Source organism: Eriocheir sinensis, chromosome 1 (assembly GCF_024679095.1).
Source record: "Eriocheir sinensis breed Jianghai 21 chromosome 1, ASM2467909v1, whole genome shotgun sequence".
Taxonomy (NCBI): domain Eukaryota; kingdom Metazoa; phylum Arthropoda; class Malacostraca; order Decapoda; family Varunidae; genus Eriocheir; species Eriocheir sinensis.
This window is the reverse complement of record NC_066509.1, coordinates 28,724,581-28,736,561: the sequence shown is the minus strand read 5'-3', so window position 1 is coordinate 28,736,561 and position 11,981 is coordinate 28,724,581.

The following is an 11,981-nucleotide window of genomic DNA, read 5'->3' as shown; positions in this document are numbered from 1 at the left end:
TAATCCTAAGGGCTTCTTTCAGATGTATAGAAAAAAAACACGGGAGAAAATTGGACCGCTGAAAACAAACACAGGGGAGCTAGTAGAAAATTACGAAAATATGAGCACATTGTTGAACGACTACTTCCTTTCAGTATTCACACAGGAGGATCGAACGACTATTCCGGAAAGGGTTCAGGTGTACGAGGGCGGGGATGGGGATAAATTGAGGGATATAACCATTACCAGGCAAGTAGTTCAGGATGAGATACATAAGCTTAAGAAGAACAAGTCGTCAGGTCCTGACGGGATAATTCCGAGGGTATTAAAGGAATTAGGTGATGTACTCAGTGACCCACTAACCGACATCTTTAAGATGTCGGTAAATACTGGTTATGTGACGAGCCTATGGAAAGTAGCTAATGTGACGCCGATTTTCAAAAAGGGGGACAGATCAGCTGCTTCAAACTATCACCCAATTATCTTAGCATCGGTTATAAGCAAGATACTGGAGTCCACAATAGCCAGGAACATTCGGGAGCATCTAGAGAAACATAGCTTAATTCACGACTCGCAGCATGGGTTCACGTAAGGTAGGTCATGCCTCACCAATCTCTTGTCCTTCTACAATAAAATATTTGAGGCGGTAGACAGAGATTAATATTATGATATAATCTATCTTGATTTTAGTAAAGTTTTTTTGACAAAGTTCCTCACCAACGACTGTTGCTTAAATTACAGGCTCACGGAGTAGAGGGTAAAGTTTTGAACTGGGTCAAGGCGTGGCTTAGCAATAGGAAGCAAAGAGTGCAAATCAATGGTAAAATATCTGACTGGGGATGTGTTACGAGTGGGGTCCCACAAGGTTCGGTATTAGGTCCACTTTTGTTTATTATTTATATCAATGACTTAGATACAGGAATTAGTAGTGATGTCAGTAAGTTTGCAGATGATACCAAGATCGGTAGAGTAATTGAGTCGGATCAGGACGCTATTATTCTCCAGGGTGAACTAAACAGATTGTATGACTGGGCGGATAAATGGCAGATGGAGTTCAATGTAGGGAAATGCATTATTCTGAGTGTAGATAGGAACAACCCCTCACATAACTATTGCTTAAATGACACTCTCATAAGCAGGTCTGGGTGCGAGAGGGATTTAGGGGTCTTAGTGAGCTCTGATCTCCGTCCAAGGGCACAATGCATTCAAGCTAGAAATCGAGCAAATAGGGTACTGGGATTTATTTCAAGGAGCGTAAGCAACAGAAGCGCCGAAGTCTTCCTCAAACTATATTTAGCATTAGTTAGACCTCATCTTGACTATGCGGTTCAGTTCTGGTCACCTTATTATAGAATGGATATCAAAATGTTAGAATCAGTGCAGAGCAGGATGACTAAGATGATTCAGGGGTTGATAAATTTGCCATACGAGGAAAGACTCAAACAGTTAAACTTGCATTCTCTAGAAAGGCGAAGGGTGCGTGGAGACATGATCGAGGTTTATAAATGGATGAAGGGCTTTAATAAGGGGGACATTCATAAGGTTTTGTTGGTAAGAAAACCGGGTAGGACACGAAGTAATGGGTTTAAACTGGATAAATTCAGATTCAACAGGGAGATAGGCAAAAATTGGTTTACAAACAGGGTGGTGGATGAGTGGAATAGGCTTAGCAGTCACGTGGTGAGTGCCAATGCAATTGTCACATTCAAAAATAGATTAGATAAATTCATGGACAGCGATATTAGGTGGGGTTAGATACACGGGAGCTTAGGTTCAGATGAGCTGCCTTGTACAGGCCTACCGGCCACTTGCAGACTCTTATGTTCTTATCCGTACGCACCTTTTTTTATCTATATCGTTATCTATCTATCTATATCTTGCTGAGGAAGAAATTGGTTGTGTAAAAGATAAAGGATTGAATGAGAGAAAGAAAGGTCATTGAAAAAGAGAGAGAGAGAGAGAGAGAGAGAGAGAGAGAGAGAGAGAGAGAGAGAGAGAGAGAGAGAGAGAGAGAGAGAGAGAGAGAGAGAGAGAGAGAGAGAGAGAGAGAGAGAGAGAGAGAGAGAGAGAGTTCCGTCACCCCGACAAGCATCATTACACGCTGATGGGGAAGGTATAATGAGAACACTGATGAAGGTGGTATCTCTCTCTCTCTCTCTCTCTCTCTCTCTCTCTCTCTCTCTCTCTCTCTCTCTCTCTCTCTCTCTCTCTCTCTCTCTCTTTTTTGTTCCTAAAATTACGTTTTTTTGTCTTTTTATGTCTGTGTCTGTCTGTTTGTATGTCTGTCTGTATGTACATATGTATCACTATCTGTTCGTTTATCTTTCTGTCTGTCGGTATATATCTCTCCCTTTCAGTATCTATCTATTTACACACACACACACACACACACACACACACACACATACCACATCATAATGTTGTCTGCAAAAGAAAAAAAATAGTAATCATAATAAAAACACATTACCATCGCAGTTGCATTGTATAAAACATTTCTGCACCAAACTCCCGGCCATTAGCATGATCCCTAAAGCCGTGATCCGGTTCAGCCGTTCAGCCGGACTGCATCGGCCTGAAGACAAACACTATTATTGCTGTTATACGCAATTAAATTTTTCCCGACCATCATAATACACGATTATTAGTATTCATAACGACGTGATTATGTTTTGAAGGCAATTAACAAACACAACCATCCATCCACCGACACACACACACACACACACACACACACACACACACACACACACACACACACACACGTTGGCCTTAAAAGTAGTAAAGTGAAACTGTCAGACTTCAAAACAACATGACTTTAGTCCGTAGAAGGAGAAAACAGGAGGGAAGGAAAGGGATAAAAGGAGGAGGGGAGGCAGCGCGAGAAGGGGAAGGGAGGGGAGGGAGGACGAGAGGAAGGGAGGGAGGGAGATGAAGGGGAGAAGGTAGCAGAGGTAGTGGGAGGAGGAGGAGAAGAGGATAGTAATGGAAGGAAGAGGAGGAGACGGAATAAAAAGAACAAGATGGATTAGAATGGAAAGTTAAATAAAGAACTACTTCACAGAAATTAAGAAATAATAACGAGGATAAGTAAAGATTAGTAAAGAGGGAGAATAAACAGAGGAAGAAGGATCAAAAAGAAAAATAAATAATAAATCAAATATGATAAAAAAATGAGGAAGAGTGTGGACAAAAGAAGGGAAAGAAATGAAAGAGGAGGGAGAAGAAAAAAAAAGTGAGTGCCCAGAATAAGAAAAAGTTGAAAAAAAAACACCGAAAGGGAAACTGAAGAAGGAAGGAAGAATTGGAGGCGAGAAATATAAGATAGATGTGGAAGAGGAGGAGGAGGAGGAGGAGGAGGAGGAGAGGTGAGGGGCCATGGAGGCAACGATGCACACTCTTAGAGTTTGGAAGTGAAGAGAACGAGGAGGCAGTTTGGCACTCTGAGGAAAAGAGAGAGAGAGAGAGAGAGAGAGAGAGAGAGAGAGAGAGAGAGAGAGAGAGAGAGAGAGAGAGAGAGAGAGAGAGAGAGAGAGAGAGAGAGAGAGAGAGAGAGAGAGAGAGAGAGAGAGAGAGAGAGAGAGAGAGAGAGAGAGAGAGAGAGAGAGAGAGAGAGAGAGAGAGCAGTGCCACCCTGAACGTTCACTCACATCGGCAGCAAGATGCATTGTTTGGCACCGCGGAGAATGCCACTCACGTCCTCCTCCTCCTTCTCCCCCTCTGTCTCCTCCTCCTCCTCCTCCTCCTCCTCTTTCTCCCACTCCTCCTCCTTCTCCTCCTCCTCCTTTCTTGAAGACAACATCATTTCCGATGCTCAGCACGGTTTCAGGAATAAGTGCTCATGCTTAACCAACTTAATAGACTTGGCTTCCAAGGTATGTATAAAAACTGGGATAATCATTAGTGATACAACATTTTTGCAACTCCATAGTCCTGTATCATTTTCTCATGAGGTTCCCCTAGAAAACATTGAAAATCAATGTTTTTTTTTTTTTTTTTTGTATACGATCAAAAAAGGTCACCCATGACTAACTTTGAAATTTTCATATTTTGTTGCATTTGGGCGGATTTCCAAAAATTAGAACCCTCTTTGAATAATACTAAAAAAAAAAATGAAAAACATCCAAAATGTTTAATTCATAGCTGGTACAAGAACTGTATTCTGCATTCTGGAACAATTTAAAGAAGGTAAGTCATATAAAGTGAAATTAGTCAATAGTCAAACTGCGTCAAGTCATGAGAGAGAATGACACGCAGTGGCAGGCTGGCTTTGTTCTTGCACGTGGCAGGTTGGCTTTGTTCTTGCACGTGGCAGGTTGGCTTTGTTCTTGCACGTGGCAGGTTGGCTTTGTTCTTGCACGTGGCAGGTTGGCTTTGTTCTTGCACGTGGCAGGTTGGCTTTGTTCTTGCACGTGACAGGTTGGCTTTGTTCTTGCACGTGGCAGGTTGGCTTTGTTCTTGCACGTGACAGGTTGGCTTTGTTCTTGCACGTGACAGGTAGCAGGTTGGCTTTGTTCTTGCACGTGGCAGGTTGGCTTTGTTCTTGCACGTGACAGGTTGGCTTTGTTCTTGCACGTGGCAGGTTGGCTTTGTTCTTGCACGTGGCAGGTTGGCTTTGTTCTTGCACGTGACAGGTTGGCTTTGTTCTTGCACGTGGCAGGTTGGCTTTGTTCTTGCACGTGACAGGTTGGCTTTGTTCTTGCACGTGACAGGTTGGCTTTGTTCTTGCACGTGGCAGGTTGGCTTTGTTCTTGCACGTGACAGGTTGGCTTTGTTCTTGCACGTGGCAGGTTGGCTTTGTTCTTGCACGTGTCAGGTTGGCTTTGTTCTGCACGTGACAGGTTGGCTTTGTTCTTGCACGTGGCAGGTTGGCTTTGTTCTTGCACGTGACAGGTTGGCTTTGTTCTTGCACGTGGCAGGTTGGCTTTGTTCTTGCACGTGGCAGGTTGGCTTTGTTCTTGCACGTGGCAGGTTGGCTTTGTTCTTGCACGTGACAGGTTGGCTTTGTTCTTGCACGTGGCAGGTTGGCTTTGTTCTTGCACGTGGCAGGTTGGCTTTGTTCTTGCACGTGGCAGGTTGGCCTTGTTCTTGCACGTGGCAGGTTGGCTTTGTTCTTGCACGTGGCAGGTTGGCTTTGTTCTTGCACGTGGCAGGTTGGCTTTGTTCTTGCACGTGACAGGTTGGCTTTGTTCTTGCATGTGACATGTTGGCTTTGTTCTTGTATGTGACAGGTTGGCTTTGTTCTTGCACGTGACAGGTTGGCTTTGTTCTTGCACGTGACAGGTTGGCTTTGTTCTTGCACGTGGCAGGTTTGCTTTGTTCTCGTATGTGGCAGGTTGGCTTTGTTCTTGCATGTGGCAGGTTGGCTTTGTTCTTGCACGTGGCAGGTTGGCTTTGTTCTTGCACGTGGCAGGTTGGTTTTGTTCTTGCACGTGGCAGGTTTGCTTTGTTCTCGTATGTGGCAGGTTGGCTTTGTTCTTGCATGTGGCAGGTTGGCTTTGTTCTTGCACGTGGCAGGTTTGCTTTGTTCTCGTATGTGGCAGGTTGGCTTTGTTCTTGCACGTGGCAGGTTGGCTTTGTTCTTGCACGTGGCAGGTTGGCTTTGTTCTTGCACGTGGCAGGTTGGTTTTGTTCTTGCACGTGGCAGGTTGGCTTTGTTCTGCACGGCAGGTTGGCTTTGTTCTTGCACGGCAGGTTGGCTTTGTTCTTGCACGTGGCAGGTTGGCTTTGTTCTTGCACGGCAGGTTTGCTTTGTTCTCGTATGTGGCAGGTTGGCTTTGTTCTGCACGTGGCAGGTTGGCTTTGTTCTTGCACGTGGCAGGTTGGCTTTGTTCTTGCACGTGCCAGGTTGGTTTTGTTGCACGTGGCAGGTTGGCTTTGTTCTTGCACGTGGCAGGTTGGCTTTGTTCTTGCACGTGGCAGGTTGGCTTTGTTCTTGCACGTGGCAGGTTGGCTTTGTTCTTGCATGTGGCAGGTTGGCTTTGTTCTTGCATGTGGCAGGTTGGCTTTGTTCTTGCACGTGGCAGGTTGGCTTTGTTCTTGCACGTGGCAGGCTGGCTTTGTTCTTGCACGTGGCAGGTTGGCTTTGTTCTTGCACGTGGCAGGCTGGCTTTGTTCTTGCACGTGGCAGGTAGTTCTTGCATGACCTTAATTGCTCGCTCACAGCATTGATTGCTTCTGCTGATGCTTGGTTTTGATGGCTCTTGTTTTCAGTGATTTGTCAAGCATTTCAAAGTAGTCTTGTAGGGTTGTAACGCTTGTGATGGCTCTTCATAATATTCAGGTCTATACATTTGGTCACTAAACCAGTGGTCCGCCTAGTCATATGAGATGAACTGGCAGACCATCTGCAATCTTGTTCTCACTTGTGGCATGAGGGAATATGCAAGAAGGGATAAGATTGCTCGCGAATTCCATCTGGCATTGCAGATGTTCGGAATTTTCTGGAACTTGATGAAACGAAAGTCTCCGTTTTCATGAAAAAAACTGAAGCACGGGTTAAGTGAAACAGAAACTACGTATCATCTCTCCAGCCAGCTTAATCTTCAATGACACGAGTTCCATTCTCGAAGGACTCTTGGAGTTCTTCATAATTTGTCATATCCCAAGTGATGTTATATATCTAGAGTTTCAAAAAGCCTTTGACAAAGTACCACACGAAAGAATCCTCAAGAAACATTTTGACTGCGTGGATAAAAGACTGGCTTACTGGAAGAAAACAACGAGTTGTACTTAACGGACAGACCTCCGAGTGGCTCCCGGTCACAAGTGGAGTGCCACAGGGGTCAGTGCTGAGACCCATACTCTTCATTAGATATCAACGACCTTGAACTAGGATTAAAATCCACTCTTTAAAAATTTGCCGACGACACAAAGGTGGGTGGAAAGGCCCTCTCGACAGATGACTGCGAAATTATCCAGAGAGACCTGGACCAGATCACCCAGTGATCAGGAAAATGGCAGATGTCCTTCAACACTACCAAATGTAAAGTAATGCTTATTGGATCCGGTAATAGCAACCACACATACTGCATTGGTGGCGAACCACTACAGGTAGTGCAAGAGGAAAGAGACCTCGGGGTCACAATCAGCAGTGACTTGAAACAAACAAAAAAAAAAAACACTGCAAGTCCGCCTGTAAGAAAGCCAATACAATGCTTCTCCCCTTCCTCCTCCTCCGCCTCTGCCCCCTCCTCCACATCCTCAACATCCTCCTCCTCTACTCCCCCACAGTCAACCCCTTCCGCCTCTTCCTCATCTTCCCTTGGCTCCCCCTTGTCCCTCTCCTCTACCAGCCCTCCTAACGCCTCCACGTCCAGTCGCCACCACACTCCCACTCCTGACTACTCATCCATTAGACGCCACAAGACCATTCTTCCTGCTGTGGTCTGCGTAGATCAGACACAGTTTCGGGGCACAGACAAGCTGAAAACATCTGTTAGACTTGTAGGGGACTCGCTGGTTAGAGGTCAATTAACGGAATTCTGCGGCAGGAATACAGAGACGCGGAGGCGTTATTGTATTCCGGGAGCCAAATTGGACGACATTACTTCAGCTGTCGATGCTGTCACGGAACTCGCGAAGGAAGACACAGTTTATTTGATTCACGCGGGGACAAATGACGTTCAGTCTACTCAAACTCAGGCCCTACTATCAAAATACCGTCAGGTCATTCGGCGTTACAAGACCAAGTCCCCTCACGTCATTGTCTCTGGAATGCTACCCAGAATCAGCGCTTACGCCGGCTTCAACAGCAAAGCGAGCAACATCAATACTAGTCTGAAGGAAATTTGTGACGACGAAGGCGTGGCGTTTACAAACGCCTGGCACCACTTCTTTGAGCGCCCAGACTTGTTTTGGAACGATGGACTACACCTGAATGAGGTTGGATCGGCGCGTTTCGGGAGGCTACTGGACGAGGCAGTGGAAAGCTTTTCGAAAAGCCTTTCAAAAAACGGCGGGCGAGGACGGGGCAAAGGCAGCCCTTGATCAACCAACCCGTAGCGTCAGTGCGACTCACAAGAAACTGTGTAACTAACCACGCCTCCGACAAGCGAACTGGTACAACTCGTCACGGCCACATTTCTATCATGTACACAAATGCACGTAGTTTAATACCTAAAAAGGACGAAATTAGGGCGTATATTGCAACAGAGAAACCAGATGTGGTAGCCATCACAGAGACTTGGGCCAACTCTACCCATCTAGAATCCGAAATGTCATTCCCTGGGTACGAAAGCTTCCACAAAAGTCGAAAGCACAAGAAAGGAGGAGGAGTAGTTTGCTACGTAAAAAGTACACTCCCTGCCATAAAAATAGACAAACAGGACGCAGAGAAATACATGTGGAAATAACCGCAAATAACAAGAAACTAACACTTGCAACCGTATACAGGTCTCCGAAACAACAGGCAGCTGATGACACTGCCCTCTACGAAGAGATTCACTCTCTAACACAAAGCAAGGAAGCAATTATAATTGGGGACTTTAATTGCATTAACATTGATGGGGACTGATGACTGGAGATCAAGAGGGTAACAGGCTTTTAGAAATGGTGGAGGATTCGTTCCTCACTCAAGTTGTAACTCAACTAACAAGAGAAAACAATCTGCTGGATCTGGTATTAGTAAGCGACCCCGACCTCATTCGCGACTGTGTAGTTGGTGAGAAACTTAATGGGTGCGATCTCCACTTAATCCGTTTTAATGTCAACATATGTCACAAACTCGTAGATAATCCGTCAGTGATACCAGATTACAAAAAAGGAAATTTCAACTTAGCCCGTGCACTGCTTCCCCCTACGACCTGGGACCAACTTGGCATCACCGACAATACAATCGACAACGCGTGGAACGTCTTCAAAGATAAGCTGTTGCAAGTAGAGAAGGCTACAGTGCCTACGAAATCCAGGCGAGTAAATGGGGCCGTAGATCCACCGTGGATGACCAGAGAAATAAAAAGGGCAGTAAACCTAAAAAAAAGGAATTATAATTTGATGAAAGAGAGTGCTACGGCCGAAGCCAGCACACAGTACCACAACAGCCTCAGAGCTTGTCGCAGCCTTATTCGGAGTAGCAAACGCAACTATGAAAAGCAAATAGCGCGCGAAATCAAAACTAACTCCAAGAAATTCTTCACGTACATAAGATCGAAAAAGAAAAGAAAATCCAATATTGGTCCCCTGACAGACGAGACTGGATCTGTAACTCAGGACAGTAAACAGATGGCCAGAATCCTCAACATTAACTTCGCATCCGTATTCACAGTCGAGGACATCGAAACCATTCCCGAGAGCCCTGACCCGCCGAGTGAGATCACGCCCCTGGAAATTGACTCAATATGCGACCAAGAAGTAAAAAAGTACTTGGACAAACTCGACACGAACAAGTCAACGGGACCCGACAGTTTGTCCCCGCGGCTATTAAAAGAGCTTAAACAATAAATACTTCAACCACTCACTAACATATTCAACCGGTCAGTTCAACTAAACAAGGTCCCGGAAGACTGGAAGATGGCGAACGTAACACCGATTTTCAAAAAAGGAGACAAAAGCGTTGCATTAAACTACAGGCCCATAAGTTTGACATCAGTGGCAGGAAAAATACTCGAAAAGATTATTAGAGATAAACTTGTTAAGTTTCTAGAAAACAATAATATAATCTCCGACACCAAGCATGGCTTCAGAGACAAGCGCTCCTGCCTAACGAATTTATTAGACTTCTTCCAAGGTATATATAAGAACTGGGATGCCCACATTCCCAGTGATGTTATATACCTGGACTTTCAGAAAGCCTTCGACAAAGTACCGCACGAGCGACTCCTTAAGAAACTGCACTCGGCGGGCATCGGAGCCAATCTGATCGCATGGATAAGAGATTGGCTCACCGACAGAAAACAACGAGTACTACTCAACGGACAGCCTTCCGATTGGCTACCAGTCACTAGTGGAGTGCCTCAGGGGTCAGTGGTGGGACCCATCCTCTTTATCATATATATCAATGACCTGGAATCAGGACTGAAATCCACAATATCGAAATTTGCAGATGACACCAAGGTGGGTGGAGATGCCCTCACAAAGACCGACTGCGAAATCATTCAGAAAGACCTCAATCACATTATCGAATGGTCGGAAAAATGGCAAATGTCTTTTAATGTTGACAAATGCAAAGTCATGCACATTGGGTCCCAAAATAGTAACCACACATACATCATGAATGGGAGACCTCTGTAAGCGATGCAGTAGGAAAAGGATCTTGGAGTCACTATCAGCAGTGACCTGAAACACGCGAATCACTGTTAAAAAGCATACAACAAGGCCAACACTATGCTCGGGTTCATAGCGAGGAACTTCGAGTGTAAAACACCAGACGTGATGCTATCCTTGTATAATTCCATGGTAAGACCGCACCTCGAGTATGCAGTGCAGTTCTGGTCTCCCAATTACAGAAAGGACATTGCTTTACTGGAAAGGATTCAACGACGCGCCACAAAGATGATTCCAACCTTCAGGGCTCAACCGTACGAGGAACGACTTAAGCGGCTCAATCTCTTTACATTGGAGAAAAGACGCCTACGAGGGGAAATGATTCAAGTCTTCAAGTATCTAAAAAAGTTCAATAACGTCGATTACTCCAAATTCTTTGAACTGCAAACCAACTCAAGAACTAGAAATAACGGTTTACCCATTCAGTCGAGTCGATGTAACACAGACATTGGAAAGAGTTTCTTTTCAAACCGAGTCATCCGCCACTGGAACAATCTTCCCTCAGAAGTAGTAAATGCGAATACCATCAACTCCTTCAAATATAGAATCGACCGTCATTTCGCTGCGTCGGGAGTAAACTGAATAACGAGGGGCTTCCATCTGCTCCTCAATATCGAAGTGCTTTCATCTGCTCACCAAACCCCAAGTGGCGGTCGAGGAGATTAAATCACCCAAGCGGGCGACCTCGTAATGAGCCAATAGGCTTTCTGTTGCCTGCATTTCCATGTTTCCATGTTTCCATGTTTCCCTTCTGCTCCTTCGTACTGTCAATCCGGTGACGGACACGTTATATTTGTCTACACACACACACACACACACACAATGTATTTGGAGGAAGATCATGTGTGTGTGTGTGTGTGTGTGTGTGTGTGTGTGTGTGTGTGTGTGTGTGTGTGTGTGTACGTATGGTTGTGTTTGTGTGTGTGTGTGTGTGTGTGTGTGTGTGTGTGTGTGTGTGTGTGTGTGTGTGTGTGTGTGTGTGTGTGTGTGTGTGTGTGTGTGTGTGTGTGTGTGTGTGTGTGTGTGTGTGTGTGTGTGTGTGTGTGTGTGTGTGTGTGTGTGTGTGTGTGTGTGTGTGTGTGTGTGTGTGTGTGTGTGTGTGTGTGTGTGTGTGTGTGTGTGTGTGTGCTGTTTTCTTCTTTTTAGATGCTTTCTTTATTCTTATTAGGCACTTGTTTTTTTTATTTATTTGATAGTATTAATTCCAGTAGATGTTGTAATCTTAGTAGTTGTTTCAGTAGTAGTAGTGGTAGTAGCAGTAGTGGCAGTAGTGGTAGTAGTAGTAGTAGTAGTCGTTGAATTTGTTGTTTTTATTGTTGTCTTTTTTTGGTAGTACCAGTACTAATGGCAGTTTTTTTTTAAGATTAATATCATTCTCGTTATTTTTTATTTGTATTACTTATAATATTCCTATTTTTCATCATTATTGTCATAGTTGTTTTATAAGTAGTCATTATTTTCATTATTATTATTGCTATTATAATTTTGTTATTATTATTATTGCTTTTGGTATTATTATTATGGTTATCTTTACTTATCGTATTATACTCACTACACCTTTCTTACAGAAGATGGATTGTTGATGGCGATGATGATAAGGACCGCGGCGGACGTAACGACAAGATGATGATGATGGCGGGGTAAGTAAGTGTTATTTTTTAATGTTTGACTTAAAATTCTTAATATATTTATATGTTTAACGGGATTCTAGTTTCTTTTTCGTGGTTTCCCCCCCCCCCCTC